General features: G+C 42.1%; 1 long non-coding RNA gene across 1 annotated transcript; it reads left to right on the plus strand.

Annotated features, from left to right (window-relative positions):
• Window positions 1-13,456: 13,456 nt before the first annotated feature.
• LOC116501441 lies at window positions 13,457-15,007 on the plus strand. The gene is made up of 3 exons (XR_004254432.1): window positions 13,457-13,561; window positions 14,190-14,198; window positions 14,996-15,007. It is a non-coding gene; the product is annotated as an uncharacterized LOC116501441 (long non-coding RNA).
• Window positions 15,008-18,256: the final 3,249 nt, after the last annotated feature.

The raw sequence follows: 18,256 nt of genomic DNA on the forward strand, positions 1-18,256 counted from the left end.
CTATAGACTGATCATAACCCCCATTCCCCTGCGCCGCTCGGGGGGTTGAGGTGGAAGAGGGTGGATGGGGGGGGAAGGTGCTTTTGGTTTCTTTCCTTTGTTTCTCACTTCTCTAGCTTGTTAATAATAGGCAATAGATCTTACTATCTCCCTATGCTGTGTCCCCGGGAAAAGGCTGAAAGGCATTGCCTTGAGACTTCTTAAGTTATTTCCATTTCCACACAGAAAAGACATGTTTAATCATAAAGGCGTTTTTCTGTTTGTTTGTTTGCTTGTTTTTTAACATGTACTGAATTTAATATTTTGTTATATAGTTGTGCCTCATCACAGTAGCATTCAACAATAATGTTTCCTGACAGGTATTAGTAATTTTTACTTTGCAGCTCCCAGGGGACATGAACAAGTGCTTTTTTTTTTTCTTTTTTTTTTTTTTTCTTTTTCTCCTGGTATGGAAATGAAGGGATAAGTGTCTTGTCTCATAGTATACATTAAGTCAGTGACAGAGTTGGGAACCAACCATACATGAACTTGAATCCCTGTCTGGATCTGTAATCAAAGCACCAACTGTCAGTAAATTAAAATCTTAATGAAATCAACAGATGTGAAAAACATACATGTATAAAGATGGATGAAGCAAAATTTATCTTGAAGTTTCTGCACTTTTAAAAAAAAAAATCTTTCATCCAGAAATGCATGACCTGTTTCCTAAGTACAAAAAGAAATGTGGAGAGTCAATGAATACCAACTCATCAAAATAAACAGGAGAGGAGTCTTGGCTCTCAATTACACAGATCCTTTGTCACAGCTCAAGTGTGTTCTTTTGGCCTGAAACTAAGATGGTTTTCTCACTAAGTCATACACTGGCAGAGTTTTTATCTTCATCATTTTAACAGAGCAAGCCCATTATTTGATGAGTTAATTTCAGAAAGGGGGCCAAGTTTGGAAAGATTAACTGCCAGATAAAGAAACAAAGCTTTCATGATTTCCTGCATATCTTGCTGGGGGGGGCGGGGGGGGGGGTGTTAATTGATGCAGCTTTCTATGCGTATGCTCATTTCCAAGTGCCTTCATGAGACATGGCGTGACAAAGGCTGCCAAGTGTTTAGCACAATAAATGGAATCACATTTTAAACACAATAAAAACGTAATGAAACCAGCCTCTTTTAAACCTCCCACCTTTAGCACAACACATTAGAGGTTTTGTAAGAGAAAAGCAAAAGGAAACAATAAAAGACATTTCTTCTTATTAAAAAACAAAACAAACAAACAAAAAAAACCCACAACCCTCCATATATGCAAACAAACACGGGACCCTGAGTGGAAATAATAAGACCAGCAGATTTAAAGATATTGCTAAAAAGGCAGCAGTGTTAGTAGAAGATGTGTTCTCAAGGGAAGTGATCTCCACAGTGGAGCCAAAGATCTTGTGGAAGGACAAGGCAGCACCTGAAGGTGAGCCGTAGCCCTAGAAGAAGTATGGAGAGTCAGATTGGCGATCACCTCATTGGCAACAGAAGCCAATATTAGCCAATATTAAATGCTTACAAAGCAGCAAGGGAAGTCAGATATAGCCTCCCCCTCTGGACACTGTTTGGACTGGTCGAGCCTAGCATAGCTTCTCTTCACTCTCAACAGAGCTGGGTGTGTGGATATGGAAGGAGGGATAGGAGGGAAATTACATGAGAGAATAGGGTGAGATGGTCTTGAAGGGGGCTCTTCTAAGAGTATTTGGAGTCTTTGGATGGCACATTGTTGGGTTTAGCACCAGTTAGATGGTGGGCAGTGGCCTGAAGGAGCAGTGCTCCTGATGCTCATGGTTTTCACCAGAAATGAGGGGCAGGTATAATAACAGGAAGTTCCCAAAAGCTGTGGTGGGCTAGGAAAATTTAACTGATCACTGTCTCATTTCCTTCAGGTAGAATTACCTGAAAGCTGACTCAAGAAGCTAGAAATGTTCTGATCACTTCTGTCACTGATCAGAGGAGTGATGTCACTTCTCTGATCTTACCTTCAGCTAAAGGGGAAGGAGAGATGCTGCTGAGAACAGTACATTTGTCTTGATCTTCTACTAGTGAAAGGTTTCTCAGGGAAACTTAGAAACAATTTTGTGAGTTAAAATAGCTCCTATGCAACTCTAACATGATGCTGACGGCCCAGATTGGAGAGTCTTCTCCCACATGTCCAAAAGAGTGCAGGAAAGCTCTGAGGCACCTATTAAAAGCTTTGAAGATTATGTGGCTTCTAAAAAGAAGTACTGCTCCAGAATATGGCACAGAGTTTTGTGGTGAAGAAATGGCTTCATATATTCACAGTGAAGAAATGCATTAAAGTTTTTTAAAGCTGCCCTCCCTATACCTCCCTCTCAGGGGGCACAAGGAAGCAAATCAGGCCAGTGGGTGTACTCAGGCACTCTCCTCTCAGTAATTTCCATTGAATGCTGGCTTCAGAGCTCAGAGAGCAGAGGAAAATGTCTTTATTTGGGTGTCAAGTTTTTCCTTGCATCATATGCAAAAGGAATTAGTCAAATAACATGTAAGCCTGACTCCTAACCAGAAGATGTGATGATGATTTTGTCTGCTTTTTCTTCTTTTGCGGTAACCTATTTTTGTGTGGCCTGAGGGAAGCAGTAAGCAGTTAGCTCTCCACAGAAGCTTGTGATACATCAGAAGTTCCCAGACTGACAGACAGCTTCAGTCACATTCCTTTTGGTTTAGTGACAATGACATTTTTTGTTGTTGTTGAGGTAGCTCTAGCTTTATTCTTTTCAGAAGAACCAATTTCTTGGAAAGGACCAGGTTGAAAATAAATTATAAATATAAATATAAATATAAATATAAATATAAATATAAATATAAATATAAATATAAATATAAAAAAAGAGTCCAAATATAATCACAGCACAGGGGACAAGAGTGACCGAGAAGGAGTGGTGGCGAAGAAGCGCTATAGACTGATCATAACCCCCATTCCCCTGCGCCGCTCGGGGGGTTGAGGTGGAAGAGGGTGGATGGGGGGGGAAGGTGCTTTTGGTTTCTTTCCTTTGTTTCTCACTTCTCTAGCTTGTTAATAATAGGCAATAGATCTTACTATCTCCCTATGCTGAGTCTGTTTTGCCCGTCACAATAATTACTGCGTGATCTCCCTGTCCTTATCTCAACCCCTGAGCCCTTTTCATCGTATTTTCTCCCCATTCCTCTTTGAGGAGGGGGAGTGAGAGAGCGGTTGTGGTGGAGCTCCGTCGTCCACACAAGTAAAACCACCACAAGTTCTTAAGAAAAGCATCTTTTGTCTCAAACTGAGGTAATCCATTCTCTTTGTCCATGTACAGCTATCCAAATAATATTTCATATAATATTTCATATATTATTCAGCTCCCACATCTTTTCTTGGTGCAGTTTGAATTCGGAGAAGTGCCAAAGGTAAGCACTTTGTTTGGGGAAGCTGAGTTTCCAGAACTTAGTCAAGTTGCTTCTTTACTGTCTGATCCGTTCCACCCTTCCAGAAGAGGAAGGATGCCAAGGAGTGTGAAATTTCCACTTAATTCCTGGAGTCCACATTTTCCCTTGCGATATTTCTGCCATAAAGTGATTTTCTTGATCAGAGTCAATATTTTCAACAATTCCATACCTGGGAGTTATTTGTTCTAGAATTACCTTAGGTACTACGTTCACAGTAGCAGATACTGAAGGGAAAGCTTCCACCCACCCTGACAAATGATCTACCAAGACTAATAAGTATTTAAATCTACCTACTCTAAGAAGTTCTGTAAAATCTACCTGTACATTTTGGAAGCATTGAATTCCTGGTTCTCACCCTCCTTGTTCTGACTGCAAATAATTTTCCTATTTACCTTTTGACATACTACACAACTCCTGCAAACTCGTTCAGCCCAAGTATATATATTCCTACACATACATATTTCCATAGCACAGCGTCACACGTTGCTTGAATTCCCCAATGACCCTCTTGATGCAAAACACTTAATATTTGCCTCATTAGCACTTTATTCAGCATTTCTCTCCCGTCAGGGAGTATCTATTTTCTTTTGGACTTCGTGACTCCTCATTCCTTAAAAACCTCTTTCTCTTAAAACTTTTGCTTGCTTTTAGTTTTGTGTAGGGGTAGCTCAACAGTTCCCTGAATCCTGTCTGGATTTATCCTTCATTCCCCCTCAGACACTAGATGCCCTAAATACTTGACTTCTCTTTCTACAAATTTTAATGTATTTTCCAATATTTTCAAGCCCTGTTTTCCAGAAAGTCGAATAGCTTCTTAGTGTCTTCCTTCACAGCTGTTTTCTCCTGTCCTGACAATCAAAGATCATTCACATATTGTAACACTAACACCTCCTTTGGAGGTTGGAATTGCTGTGGTGGTTTTACACAGTACAAGTGCTCCAAAATTTCTTCTAGAACTTGCCCAAATAAATTGGTGGCCCTGTAAACCCCTGAGGTAAAATTGTCCATCTGTATTGCTGCTTCCACCCCATTTCAGGGTCTTTCCACTCAAAGGCAAATATATCTTTGCTCCCAGGGTCTGAGAGCATCCCATTAATAATATGGTTATTCCAGTCTAACAATTTACTATTTGAATGCACAATTTCATTATCAAATCCTTTCCCAACAGGTTAGTCCCTGCCTCAGGTGCATACAATAATTGCCCAGTGATCATTCTATCCCTAGTCTCAGCTTGGTGTCCCCCAAAAGTGGCACTGTTATCCCAGTCCCTTCTACCCTCATCACATTTAGGGTTTCATTAGTTAATTTAAGCCCTGATAATTTACAGGCCAGTAATGACCTAGCTGTCTCAGTGTATTGGGTTCACATGGCAAGGTTCTGGTAGCGGAGTGGGCTGCAGTGGTAGCCCCTGTGAGAAGAATCCAGCAGCTGCCCCATGTTAGATAAGGGCCAGTTTCAGCCATATCCAAAGGGGCCCACTGCTGCCCAGAGCCAAGCCATAAGCAACATAGTTTGTGCCTCTGTGAGAGCGCATCCAAGAAAAGGAAAACTACTGCGCAACAGCAGCTCCTTCCCCACTCCTGCCCCCCCCCCCCCCCGCCCCATGCCACTCAGAGCAGGGAAGAGTTGGAAGAGAGTGGATAGGGGAAGGTGCCCCCAGCTTGTTTCTTTGTTTCTCACCACTCCAGCCCGTCAGCAATAGGTAATAAATTTTATTAATCTTCCTATGCTAAGTCTGTTTTGCCGGTAACAATAATTGTAGAGTGATCCCCACTGAGGTACACTTGAGGAGCCCTTGAGGTACGCTTTTTCATTTATCAAGGACCTAGCTTTCCAAAAAGCCCCGACTCCCCTATTCTGAATTTATAACAGCAATCTCTCCTCCTTCTTCCACTCCAGATATTCCTATTTGAAGTGGCTGGCTTGGCCACACTTAAAACATCTTCTCAAAGCCTGTCCCTGCTAGGATTTAGGCTACAACACAGGTAGCTTTCCTTGACTGACATTCCTTCCTCTAGTTATAAATGATGAGAACTGATCTAAATGAGTTATAAAGATGAGAACTGCTTTGTATCAAAATTGCCTAGCTTTGGATTATTTACTAGCACAAGAAGGAGAAGTCTGTGGAAAATTTAGCTTTAGTAATTGCTGTTTAAAGATTGATAAAAAGGGTGTTTCTTCCTAGTAGCTGATAGAATGTTATGTTCTGGTTTAGGATGAGAAGAATGTTAATAATATGCTGGTGTTTTAATTGTTTTTAATTGTTACAGAGCAGTGCTTACACCAAGCCAAGGACCAAGCCAAATTCAGCTTCTCACTGTCCTGTCAGCAGGCAGGCTGGGAGGAGGGCCGGACTGCTCGGGGTTAGGTTGGGCATCGGACAGCAGGTGGTGAGCAATTGCATTGTGCATCACTTGTTTCGTACACATTATTACTAGTAGTACTATTATCATCATTATTGTTATTATCTTCTTGTTTTTATCTCAACTCACAGGCTTCACTTTCCCATTTCTCTCTCCCATCCCAGAGAAGGAGGGGGGGGAGGTGAGCAAGCAAACACTAACCTGGAAGGATATGGAATGGGATTTATTTTCATGGCTGCCTGGTGGACCATGGGTTAAAAGAGTGTTATTTTTATTGTTATGTGGTGTAATGATGTTATTGTTTATACCTTGTATGATACCTTGTCTTACATTATTAATACACCAGGTGATAAATAGTACATTGGTAATAACTTCATTAAAAAAAGAAGGGAATATGTCAATTATGATGCTTAAGAATTGGACCCTCCAAGAACAAACTGATGAAATCCAATTATTAATAACAGAAGAGACACGAATTGGGGATATTAAAAAGAAGATAAGGGATTGTGAGGAATGTTTTAACAATTCGTGTCCATAAAGAACAATTCTGTTTGAATGCTGTCTGCCTCTGGGCCCTGCACTGGCAATTCAATTCTTGAACCACAGATGCAGTGTGTCCCAGTCTCCCCCTCATTCTAGTCAATTTATCACTCCTTAAATTTATGAACCTGTTTGCTTTTGTTATTCCGGACTTCTATTTCTAACACTGCTATAGATGTGTCTGTGAATGGCTGGGGAAGAATGTTTTAATTACTCGTGAAGCTGTTTGTGTTTGATGTCTGGGAGTTTCAGAACAACTGATAACAACTAGTGACTGTTATGGGATACTATGCGGATCTTTGGTATCTGGTTAGGGGGGCCGAGAGATAAAGAGGAAGGAGAAAGAAGCTGAAGGACGGCTGGGAGACAAGACTTGAAGAGAATGTTCTATAAACTTGGTATGGTGCCAAGTAAGTACAAAGGGGGAGAGGAAGACTACGAGCCTTCAGCATGAAAGACCCCTAGAGACCCCCAGAAGAGACCCCAGAGGAGACTGCGCATGCTCCAGTAGGAGGGACTGCACCCCGGAAGCTAATTATAATAATCTATTTTTTTAGAAGTAGTAATGAATATGTATTAGTCTAGGAGCATAAAAATCAGCTGCTTGATGTAACTGGTGTGCGTCCTGGTGGAGCGCAGACTCCCGGTGCACCCAGCGCTGTTTGCTTACCTCTATTCCTTTATATTCTTTTAATAAATCCTATTTTTTTATTTAATCCTAATTTGAATCCTGAGCCATTTATAACACTCTCTTTTCCTCTCCTTTCCATCTTGGGCCCAAAAGTCCCAGTCCATCCTGAAAGTCCCTCTATCTCCCCCTCTGCCTCACTACCCAGTATGCTGCGAATGCCATTTGTTTCGCTCTCTGCTTTTCCTTCTCATCTCCCCTCCTGGCATACACCTTCATACTACCACACTGTTCACTCCATCCTCCCACCTTCTGGAGCTTTTTCTGCATATCTGGCCAGACTTTAATCACAAAATGAACTTTCAAGAGACCTTGGGCTACCAGGTCCTCATATTCATCCCCAAGTACTTTCTAATTCTGACCCCGAGTCTCTCATAGGATTTCTATGTTGTGGGCTGTTATTATTTCAGTTGGATAAGCAGATATTTCTGCTCTATCAGAATTACTCTTGGTCCGGGGGGGGGGGGGGACTGTGTTAGTTCTTTCCCATTCATGCATAGCTGCCTGGCAAATCTTCCCCCCCCCCCAAACATTCTTTTCAACATAGACAAGATTCACATTTCACCCCCAGAAATACAAATTAGGCCTTAAAAATGGGTTTGACTGTTCTGCTAGGCCCTCAATTAAAGACTTCATTTCCTTCTTAAAACTCTCTGATGGTAAGGGGGGAGTGGCACTGGCCCCGCCTCGGCCCTGCACGGCCCCAAGGCCCCACCGGGACCGCCCCCCTGCCTCTGCTCCTGCCACTCTGTGCTCCCAGTTGCAACTTCTCCAGGGACAGCATCAATTGCAGTCCCTGTCTCCCCTCCTGGAGCAGCTGCCGCTGCCTTCGGTGCAATATTAGGATTGTAGGGAGCATATCTTGATTCCTCCTCCAAAAACAGAACCTTATTGTTTACATATAAATTTAAAGCCTAAATTTCCATCGTACCCGTATTTTGGCCAAAATACTGAAGTTCCTCTTATTAGCTTTTTAAGACAGACAATTACACAATATCAAACCTTTATTTATTTATTTATTTATTTTAATTCTTTTCCCCTGGTTTTTGGGTTGTTTTTCCAAATCCTTATCATTCTCTCCAAAGGACTATCCTTAGGCACAGTCCCGGGGTCTCTACCCCCACCCTGCTGACTCTTGGAACCCTTAATCCCCATCTCTTCCTGACATGCTGCTGTGGACTTTACCACCCACGGGGTACCACAAGCCTTCACCTAGGATTAGGACTGAGGCAGGGTGTACTGCCGAGCACCTCACTTCACCGTGCTCGGGGTACTGTACACCTTAAGGGCCCAAACTCCCGAGACTCTCTTTCGCTTCATCCCTCTCCATCTGAGGGGACTTTGTCCCCTCGCGGGACTACAGAACCTTTCGGATTGGGACTCCATACTCACTTTGCACTAAAAGTGCGTCTCATTCACACTCCACACAAGAGTCTCCCCGAACCTACCCCGAGGCCGTATACGGTAAAGTTTCCCTTACCTTGGTCCGTGCACGGCTTCCCGGTCCGGGTTATCAGCAGTAATCCCTGTGCCTGTACCTGGTCTGGTCTGTGTCTGGTCTGTGTCTATGGTATGTCAGTGCTGGCATTCCTTCTCCCCAGAGCTTCGCAGAGCCTGTCTTCAGATTAACGGTCCTTTGCCGGCCGTACGGAGACAACCCACCACCCCCAATGGGACCACTGGAATCAGTGGGGTGCACCTTCCTGTCTGTGGTGGCAAGAACTCTTCAGTAGGCGACAGGATCCCAGATGAGCCCCCAAACTGTGAGAAAAATATCAATAATTTTCTTCAGACAGGATCTTCTGTGAAGCTATTTTATTCGTGAATGCAATGGTGGGCATCCTGCCAATTAGGAACGCATTTTAGTAAACAAATCATAACCTTTTATTCCCTATTACCCAACACCTGATGACCTCCCCTGTTTCCTCATTGGCTGAGTAGTACTGGTTCACAAGCTACTCAACGCTTCATATATGTACAATTATTTTTCTTCAACCCTTTAATTTCTCCTTTTTCCTTTTTTTTTTTCTCCTTTCTTATGTTTTGAGAACTTGTGATCTTTGTAATCCAAAAGTAATCCAAATATAAGGATTACTTTGTTTGCTTGGTATTGATTTTCTTTACCTTTTTTATGGATTTGGAGAAGAGAAATTAGCATCAGGAGCAGTGCCCTACCAGAACACAGAATGATATTTGCAGTCCTAAGACAGGAATTGTAATTATAGGATAAACTTTAAAATCCTATGGCACTTTTTCTATAGGAAAAGTTATTGACTCTTTGATCCTGCCAATCTCTAAATGAAGTGCCTAATCTATTTTTTTCAAGATAGGTTGCCTCACGATTAAACTTGTCACTAATTCTTCATGTCTCTCTCTTCTTCTCTAAAGGGTTGATTTTACAGGATATTTGTTTTGGTGTTGAGTTGGTGATTTTGGATTATAAACTATAAAGGTCTTTGGGAACTTGGGGAAGAAAATATGTTATTTCAGCTTTTCTTTATTATTATTGAGGGATGTCTGTTGAAGCATTATTCTGTGCTATATCAACTATCTGAATATGACTTTTCTTGGATGAGAAATTTATAGCCATTCAGTAATTACAGGTAAAGATTGATGTTGCAGGGCATTAAAGGGGATCTAAATCCTGCCTGTGTCATGCCACGTTCACCCACCACAACTCTCTTCACTAATGCAAGCTGGCAGGAGTCAACTCCAAACATGGCGCTCTCCCAACACTTGGATGTCAGTGGGATTCCCAACACTCACTTGATTGCTCCGTCCAGAGCCTTGGTGCACCTTTTCTGCTGTGCTGTCAGCACTCAGTGTTCCTTTCACAGTGGTGGATGTGATGGGCTGTGGCACCTATCAGCTCAGTAAATTGCTGTCTCAAACAATATCAGAAGACATTACTTAGAGCCTTCCAGCTGGAAGATAAATTGGATGGCACTGATGCAAAGAACTATTTATATCAGCCCAGCGTAACTTCAGTTCTGTGAAGTTCAAGCTATGCTTTGGAGCATAATGAGGGCTAATAAAATTAAATCTGTTCATAATGAGGAGTACCTGATTGTGCTCTTCAACTTCTGGAACATGGAGTGATACTTTATGAACAAAGGCTCTTTTGATCAGCACAAAATACAATGTGTTCTTCATTTGTCATATGCTGTGGAGCCAGTCCCATCCCTGGTCCTCCCGAGTCTGTGGTAAAGAGGTTAAGCTGTTTAACACCTAATCAGATGACCTGATGTATACCACCAAGTGTGTCTGTTGCCCTGACTTTGCCTGCTTCCTCTTCCCTTGCATGCTTCAGCTGTTCTTCATAGCACATTAGAGTGTTACCATCTTTATTAGTCACCAATAATGCATTAATACATTCCTTCTCCTATTACCTCGGACACTAATTTGATGGAATTGGATACTGACAGTACATTGATGTTGTTAAGGTTAATGACCCAGAGATTTACAAGAGAAGTTGCATTAGAAGTCAAATTGATTGTGATAATTGTTTCACTGAAGTGTCAACATTAAGTACAGTATGTTGTGCCATGCCATTCAGGCAGGCCCTGTGGCTGTTATGATAACTACAACACTGTCTACATGTACTCCTTACAAGACAACTCACAATGAAATACATTCAGGTAAATGCAGCTCTAATAGTGGATAGTTAGAGCTCTAATAGCTCTAACTGTGTTTCTAGTCTCTGCACATTATTTTGCCTTCAAACATATTTTGTGCTTGCATCCAATTCTGAGGAAATAATTGCTTTCCTCAGCCAGGGATGAGCAGAAAGCAAAATTTGGTGGTTTTGCCTCCTTTTTGCCAGAATTGTGAGACAATACATAATACCTCTGCTGTTCAGTCCTAAATTTTGCTCAGATGAGGAGCTGTTTGGCAGTTCAGATGTTCTGCAGTTAGTCTGCTTTAAATATTCACACTGTGATATAATTTATGAAATAATGTTGCTATTAACATTGCATTCATCTCGACAACGAAAGGCAGAAATTGCAGCTGTGATGTTATGGGAATCTCTCAGAAGTGTTATCCTTGACCAAAAAGTTGTGTGATCAGCTCTGTGCGATTATTAGGGGGCAAAAAAATAATTAAAAAAAAAAGACAACACAAACAAAACAAACAAAAAATGGTGTCCTTTTCACACTGTGGATTCCACTCCTTCACTTCCCTTCTCTGTCCTGCAATGTGTTTCTGCTCTTTATCTATCTCACATTCCTCCATCCTCTGCCTCTTCTCATTCAGAGTATTGATTTTGCAACTGCATAGGTCACTGTTGAGTTCTGAGTGGCACCATGAGTTGTGAAATAAAAGGTACTCGTCATGCAGGAGTCCTGTACAGTCATCTGCACTCCCACAGGACTTGACTCACCCATTCCCGCTACAGTAGTGCCAGCTCCGACTGTAGGGTGCTCACGGCAATGCTGACGATGGTGAGTTATGACTAGAGCTGAAGGTCAGGAAATTAACCTCGCATACTTTTCACTGACACTTTCTTCATACATCTTGTGTTGTTCCTCAATCTTTTTGCAATATTTCAAAACTTCAACCAAACAGTATATTTTCCAATAAAATTCCAACTTTAGCAACAGCAACAAATGTTCCATGGAAAGAAAAACACTCTCAGTACAAAATGTCTGTTTGTTTTGGCTCTGGTAACACATATTAATCATATCAAACCTTTCCTGTCTCCCACTCCCAGCTTGTCTTCTTCCTCAACTAATTTGCATACTATATGCTAACTTGGAGAGCTAAAAATGCAAGAGGGAACATAGAAAATACAGAGGGATTTGTACACAGGTGTGACTAAATGCAGATGGTTGCAATGTTGACATCTAAGCTAGTCACCTTTGGCTCCTCTTACAAGAAGTAGGAAAAATGAAACTTCTTGGCATGACTCATTTCAATCCAGGTTGGATGATCTGCTGCCTGAAAGTATGGCTGGACACAGAGCCTGGTTTTCTAGGCACCTGCAGTGTGAGCCTACATTTTACAGCTATCATGAAGGCAATTGGGGTGAAAATCATGTATTTTGGGGCACAGAGTCCTAGTGTAATAAGATTGTACTACAGCTTTGCTTTTGTGCCAGAAAAAAACCAACACTGTTGTTACACTCTGGTCCTGCCTGGAAAAGCTTCACTGTTTAGCTAGTGCTTTGGCAGATTGTGTTTGCTAGTGCTGAAGGTCCACTGCTTAATCTTTCATCAAGCAGCCACTCTGAAGGCACCTAGATTTGAAGAAATGCCCTATAGATTTGGTTCATCTATAAATACCATCATAAAGAAAAAGCCAAATCAGAAGTCATAGTGTTCTGGATCTTACCACTGTTTATATAACACATTAATAATACACCAAACTGTGTTGGGTCTGTCTGAGCTGGAGTCACCTTTTCCCTGCAGCAGCTCACACGAGTTCCAGCTCTGCACTCGTAGCTGGAACAGCACTGATATCACTCCAGTGTTGTGTCTATTGCTGCATAGTGCTGGCACAGCATCAGGGCTCCTTCCAAGCCCCCAAGAGCCAGCAGGCTGGGGGTGGGCAAGTGATGGGGAGGGGACATTGCCGGGGCAGCTGACCTAAACCAACCAAAGGGATATTCCATAACACCTGATGTCACACTCAGCAATAAAAAGGGGGGACTCTTGTGGGGGCTGTTCCTCCTGAACAACCGCTACGCGTTTTGAGGCCCTGCTTCCCAGGACGTGGCCGAACATCGCTCATTGATGGGAAGTAGAGAATATTTTTTTTCCCTTCTCTCTGTGCTTCCGCGCGACTTTATTGTTTCTTTTGTTTCTTTTTCTCCCCATTCCCTTTCCCTTTAATTAAACCTTTCTCATCTCACACCTCGAGCTCTCTGTGTTGTATTTTCTCCTCCTTCCTCTTTGAGGAGAGGGGGAGTGAGAGAGCGGTTGTGGTGGAGCTCGGCTGCCCACCTGAGTAAAACCACCACACAAACACTGTCTTTTCTATATACAGCATGTTGTACAGCTTGCTCTCTACACCACCGGCTTGTTTTGTGGCTGACGTATAAACTGGGATATTACTTATAAAATGTATTTTAGTGGCATCATGTATTCTGCAACAGGTCTGTCAAAATACTGTGTCAACCTCTCATGTATGTGACCACCCTTTAGGACTGGTCGTCCACCATACATCAGCCCATGCTATTTTGTCCTTCAAACATACTGTTAGTCAGGACAGAGATATTTGTGCTCTTTGCTGAACTGTTGTTGAGCATTTAAATCTCAACAAGTTACCACCTCACAAGCATCAAACGTGATGGATTGTGGTTCATAACTCTCTGACACATTCACCCATATTTTAACAGGATACCCTGTCTTTGCTATCATCTGGTCAAATCTTTTCCACGTTTCCAATTGACCAAGGCCTTCTCTGAGGCCTACAATTACCAGAAACAAAATTAATAATTGATTTTTCCCTATAATTATCTTTAAACCTTAGGTTTACAAATAATTATCAATACAAAGAATAAGATATATGTAGTACTAGAAAAAAAAACCCTTGGGAGCACTTTGATTTGCTATAGGCCAGTCCTTTCTCTCACTTGCAAGCCACGCTCATTAGTTACCTGTGAAAATAAAAGGTTACTTTACAATTGTAAGCTCTTATCCTGCTCAGAGTCCACTATGAGATTTTTCTCTTCGATTTCAACTTACAACAAGTCTTCTGTCTCCCTTCCTGGAGCAACTGCTGCTGCCACCGGTGCAATATTAGGATTATAGGGAGCATAACTTGGCTCCTTCTCTGAAAAAGGAAACAATCTTATTGTTTACATATAAACTTAAAGCCTGAATTTTCATCAGACCCGTATTTTGGCCAAAATACTCCTGTTTCCTTATTTGGTTCTTTTGTCCAGACTGATACACAATATTTAACTTTTTTTTTTTTCTTTTATCATCTCCTCTAATTTTGGGATTGTTTTTCCAATTTCTTATCATCCTTCAGAAAGAACTCTTGGTAGGCACTCCCCCAGGGATATCTCCCCATCCCCTGGAACCCATATTTCCCATTTTTCCTAGCCCTTGTCAGTGTGCTGCTACAGAAATTTCCCTCCTGCAGGGTACCACACACTAACGTTACGATTCTGGAAAATGGGGGTGTACTGCCAAGCACTTCACTGTGCAAGGGCTACTACACACCTATGAGTTTACCAGATTCCCTGGTGTACTTCCAAGCACTTCCCTGTGCAAAGGCTTACCGTACACCAAATTTCCCGAGACTCTTCCTTTCTCTTTATCTCATGCTTCTTCCATCTCCAGCCATGCCCCTTGCGGAGATCCTTGCGCACCATGGAGCCGCGGATCAGGACTCCACCCTCGCTTCGTACAAAAGTACGTCTCAATCACATGTCACACAGAGTCTCACCCGACTCCCAAGGCAATACTTAATATTTCTTACCTTGGTCTGTGCACAGAGTTACCAGATCAATTCTTAAACCCTGAGTGCCTACCTTCTTCCTTTCCCCACTACTTCACGGATCCTGCCTCTTTAATCAGTCTCGGGCCCTCTGTCAGCTCTCCGCAGAACCGCCACCTTTGATGCACAGGACTGTGATAAGTGGTTGGAACAAAACCACTCTCAGAATAATCTTTATCAGAGCCAAATTTATTAAGCAAGCATTCAAGCAGGCAAAACAGCGCTGGGCGGCTGGGGAGTCTCCGCTCCACCAACGGCGCGCACCTCACCCCCACCAGAGTCCCTCTTTTATAGCTTGGTTGTTCTGGGTGTACATGGTGTTGCAGGAAGCACGGCCGAAAGCATGACAGACACCAGTAGAGTCAGATCATGCTCCATTTTATTGCCCGAATAGCCTAACTTTTATAGTGAACTTAACAGGGGTGGATAGTGTCTCACACAAGATTATTGGTCAAAAGCACTCAGACAAACAACTCCAAGAAAACAACCCCACCTGCAAGAAAACAACCCCCTTGTGATTAGCAGTCACGTAGATCCCGTCCTTGAAGCCAGCTACTGGTAACAATATTTTTCTAAATTCCTCAATTGGGCAATGTGGGAACACTGTCATGGGAACTTCTCACAGTTGCCCTGGTAGCTTGGTTTGCTCAGCTGCAGCAAGTCATGGCCTCCTTACTGTTTCAAAAATCCCTCAACAACATGGCATATCCTGGTATGTCCTGCGGTTGCGCATATTGTTGCTAGGGGGTCGTCTCGGACCTCCTGGTGGTTGTGAGGATGAAGGCCGTAGTCTTCCTCTGCATTGCGGGTTGCGATCTTGCTGAGCAAGCACTATACATGTTCTTATCGGGATGGTCAGATGGAAACTTTCCAGCCATACAGGGTTGTCACAGCCCCCACAAGTTTTCCCACCGGTTTGATTAACAAACTTATTATACAATATTTATTACAGGACTGCTGAAATCAGCAGGGCATGCCTTCCTGCTGATGCGGCAGCGGGGCTCCCCGGTAGGTGACTGGATCCTGGATGAGCCCTCAAATTGCGAGAAACACTCTGTAGCCAATAACTTAGGCTCAGGCGAGGATCTCAGTGAAGTAGTAATTTATTCGCGATTGCAATGGCGGGATTCCCATAAGGAGGAGAGCACACCTACTAGTTCCATAACACAGTTTATATACTTTTCTCCACGACCAGGACCCTCCCCTGTTTCCCCACTGAGTGGGTAATCCAGGTTCACAATCTGGTGATTCACAGACTCTTTGAGGTGGTAATGTTTTTTACTCCGTGATTTCTGCCTAATTGCTCTAAGGATTCTGGTTGCATTTTACAAGGTTGTCTGTTAAGCTTTCTTATCACTGCAAGCATATCTCAATACCACATTCCTTCCCCCTAAACAATATAACTCTGCAAAAACAACATTTTTATTCCCACAATTCCCCCCTTTTCTTCTTTATAAATTGTTGATTTTTGCAAAACTTTTCTCTAAGGTGTAATTTGGTAGATATCTTCCATTCTGCTCATTCTCGAGCTCTCTGTGTTGTATTTTCTCCCCCTTCCTCTTTGAGCAGAGGGGGAGTGAGAGAGCGGTTGTGGTGGAGCTCGGCTGCCCACCTGAGTAAAACCACCACACAAACACTGTGTCGTGGTTTAACCCGGCCGGCAGCTAAACACCACGCAGCCGTTCGCTCACCCTCCCCCTCCCTCTCTGGGACGGGGGAGAGAAATGGAAAGTGAAGCCCGTGAGTTGAGATAAAGACAGTTTAATAAGACAGGAAAATAATAATAACAAAATAATAATAACAATAATAATAATAATAATACAATGGTGATAAAATGAAAATAATAATAATATGTACAAACAAGTGATGCACAATGCAATTGCTCACCACCCGCTGACCGATGCCCATCCTAACTGAGCAGTCCGGCCCCCTCCCCCCGGCTAGCCACCCCTATATATTGTTTAGCATGATGTCAGATGGTATGGAATACCCCTTTGGCTAGTTTGGGTCACCTGTCCTGGGTCTGTCCCCTCCCAGCTCCTGCTGCACCCCCAGCCTGCCTGCTGGCAGGACAGATCGAGAAGCTGAAAAGTCCTTGGTTTGGTGTAAGCACTGCTCTGCAACAATTAAAACATCAGCATGTTATCAGCACTCTTCTCATCCTAAGCCAAAACACAGCATTCCACTAGAAACTAGGAAGAAAATTAATTCTGTTCTAACTGAAACCAGGACACACTGTCTTTTTCTATATACAGCATGTTGTACAGCTTGCTCTCTACACCACCAGCTTGTTTTGTGGCTGACGTATAAACTGGGATATTACTTATAAAATGTATTTTAGTGGCATCATGTATTCTGCAACAGGTCTGTCAAAATACTGTGTCAACTTCTCATATGTCACATAAAAATTGCTTGATATTCTCCCCACTTGAACTCCTACTTTGCTCTGTAATTATAAAAGATCTTGATTGCGTGAACTTGTTAGCTTTTTACACACACAAATGTAAGGACACTTTAATTAAAGTAAGGGGGAAACTTGAAAGCACAGACAGCAAGAAATAATAAGACTAAAAATAACCTGTTCATAACTGTTGTAGAGAAGCCAGAGGGACAGGACATGCCACATATAGGGAACATTATGATCTGGGGGAATCTAGCTATTCCTTCCCCAACAGTAGCACTTAATGATTTTAATTATAAATCATGTTTCACCTTTAGCAGTATGACAGTACTGGCAAAACAGCATGGCAAAATTACTGACCAGTAAAACTGTCCAAGAAACAGAAAACTCTTTTTTGAAAGACCAAGATCCTTAGTTTTAATTATTTTAGAGGTGAGGGGAGTTCCCCAAGTCCATATGAAAAACAAAGTTATCTTTCATTTGGTGGAAATAACCTTAAATTTTTCTGAAATAATATTGTAATGTTTGATCTTCCTTATTTTTGTTTTCCAATGGAAAACCAAAGTTTTATAGAAAATTTCCAAAATATTCATAGAAAATATGACTTTTATTCCCTTTAAAGAATACGTTGATAGATGACTGTAGACAACGACTTCCTGTTTTGCTTCTCCCTTTTTTTTTAAACCAATATGAGCATTTTCCTTTATCCTGATTTTTGAGCTGTCTTAATTATTTACTTCTTGCCTAGCTACTTCTGTCCCTTTGAATGTCCATATCTCACAATGCAAATAAATAAGTTAGACAGTATCAATGCAAAATCCATTTTCCAAAACCAGACACATAGACCTCACACATTCTCTTTGTTCTGCTTTATCTCTTGTACCCATTCTATGACTCAGATACTATTTGATATGAAAAGCATCATGTTGCAAGACAAATCTCTGTATGTTCCTACTTGTAACTCTTACTTGCATGAGAAGTCCAGTTTTCCAATCAATCTTAGTATAATTAATTAAGATGAGATTCAGATCACAGATTGAATGAGACACCTACATTTAGCTGTCTACAAATGAGATAATTGTTATCTCTGTACAATCCAAAACTCAGTTCTGTTGACTAAATGTAGGTACCAGGTGCTGAGATTTTCTAGAATATAACATATTCTCTAACTTTTGATTGAGAGGAGCATGTGCCTCCTGTAGGTCCTGGGTCACATCTGCCAACTCCAGGCAAATGTCTCAAACAATATAGGGCATCTCAGATGGCATTGTACTGGGTCTGACTGGGATGGAGTTAACTTCTAGGCAGAGTAGAGCCAATAAGCCATGTTGTTTGCACCTCTGTGAGAGCAGATTTAAGG

Source organism: Aythya fuligula, chromosome W, assembly GCF_009819795.1.
Source record: "Aythya fuligula isolate bAytFul2 chromosome W, bAytFul2.pri, whole genome shotgun sequence".
Classification (NCBI taxonomy): Eukaryota; Metazoa; Chordata; class Aves; order Anseriformes; family Anatidae; genus Aythya; species Aythya fuligula.